Source organism: Phyllopteryx taeniolatus, unplaced genomic scaffold, assembly GCF_024500385.1.
Source record: "Phyllopteryx taeniolatus isolate TA_2022b unplaced genomic scaffold, UOR_Ptae_1.2 contig_63, whole genome shotgun sequence".
Classification (NCBI taxonomy): Eukaryota; Metazoa; Chordata; class Actinopteri; order Syngnathiformes; family Syngnathidae; genus Phyllopteryx; species Phyllopteryx taeniolatus.
The window spans coordinates 78664-80131 of record NW_026903591.1 but is presented as its reverse complement, the minus strand read 5'-3'; the positions used below and the strand labels follow the sequence as shown (position 1 = coordinate 80131).

At 47.6% G+C, this 1468-nt stretch overlaps 1 non-coding gene across 1 annotated transcript; it reads right to left on the bottom strand.

Annotated features, from left to right (window-relative positions):
• Window positions 1-555: 555 nt before the first annotated feature.
• LOC133473898 (U2 spliceosomal RNA) lies at window positions 556-746 on the bottom strand. Its single transcript, XR_009787275.1, has one exon. It is a non-coding gene; the product is annotated as a U2 spliceosomal RNA (small nuclear RNA).
• Between the last annotated feature and the right edge of the window lie 722 nt (window positions 747-1468).

Sequence of the window (1468 nt, the reverse complement as noted above, 5' to 3'; positions counted from 1 at the left end):
AGCTAAGCCGAAAGGCGAAGCTCTCAATTTACCGGTCGATCTTCGTTCCTACCCTCACCTATGGTCATGAGCTGTGGGTCGTGACCGAAAGAACAAGATCCCGGATACAAGCGGCCGAAATGAGTTTCCTCCGCAGGGTGTCCGGGCTCTCCCTTAGAGATAGGGTGAGAAGCTCGGTCATCCGGGAGGATCTCAGAGTAGAGCCGCTACTCCTCCGCATTGAGAGGAGCCAGATGAGGTGGCTGGGGCATCTGATTCGGATGCCTCCCGGACGCCTCCCTGGTGAGGTGTTCCGGGCATGTCCCACCGGGAGGAGACCCCGGGGACGACCCAGGACGCGCTGGAGAGACTACATCCTTCGGCTGGCCTGGGAACGCCTCGGGATCCCCCCGGAAGAGCTGGATGAAGTGGCTGGGGAGAGGGTAGTCTGGGCGTCCCTGCTGAAGCTACTGCCCCCGCGACCCGACCCGGATAAGCGGTAGAGAATGGATGGATGGATGGATAGTTCAAGTCATTGGATTGATGGCTCAATTGATATTTATTTTGACCAAGGTGTGGGGGTGCACCATTCTTGGAGATACTGCAATACCAGGTCGATGCATGGAGTGAACGGAGCAAGCCCCTATTCCATCTCTCAGTTTGAAAAATCAAGTTAATATATGGTCCCCGGATAGGGAACGTATCAGATATTAAACTGATAAGAACAGATACAACACTTGATCTTCGCCAAAAGGCCGAGAAGCGATGCCAGAAAAGACGAAACAAGCCAAAGTTATGGTGGCACATATCGACATGATAATCACAGATGAGTCACATATGGACACGCCAAACAATAATTATGAAACGAATATCAACTGTGTTGTTTTTCATCGTTTATATCGAAATAATGTTGTCAGATGCTCGTGTTCCTTGGTCACGTGGTCCACGTCGACCCAATAGAATGCGGAGATTAACGCATATACTTTAGCCGTGTATTAAGTCTTAAACAACCAAAGAAATAATGAGTTATTTGTAATAACAATCGGTTGCTGGTATAATGTTGTGGCCACAAGCTGAATAGCTGTTTGCGCAACATTTTGACGAAAAAACATCAATGGCCCTGCCTTGCTCAACTACTTCCTGTTTCCTGCTTCAGGAAGTGGTTCAGAATTTGGCACGATGGGTGACCCTTTGACACAGCAATATAGACCCTGTCAAGCAGCTCCATGAATATGAGAGTTTATGGTATGCCATTCTCCAAAGTTGACAAACACATTACACAAGCTGCCATAGTGGTACATCTAAATAAATTATTGTTAGATAAATTGTAGAAGTTATCATTTATTTGCTTAGCTTGCATTAGTATAATGGACAATTTTAGATGTCTCGCCTTCAAAAAGAAGACTCAGCATCATCCGATGGAAGGGCGCCTGGACCAAGGACGTGATCGGATGTGGTCGGGTCGTGACAGGTGTTGGTTCAATATTAT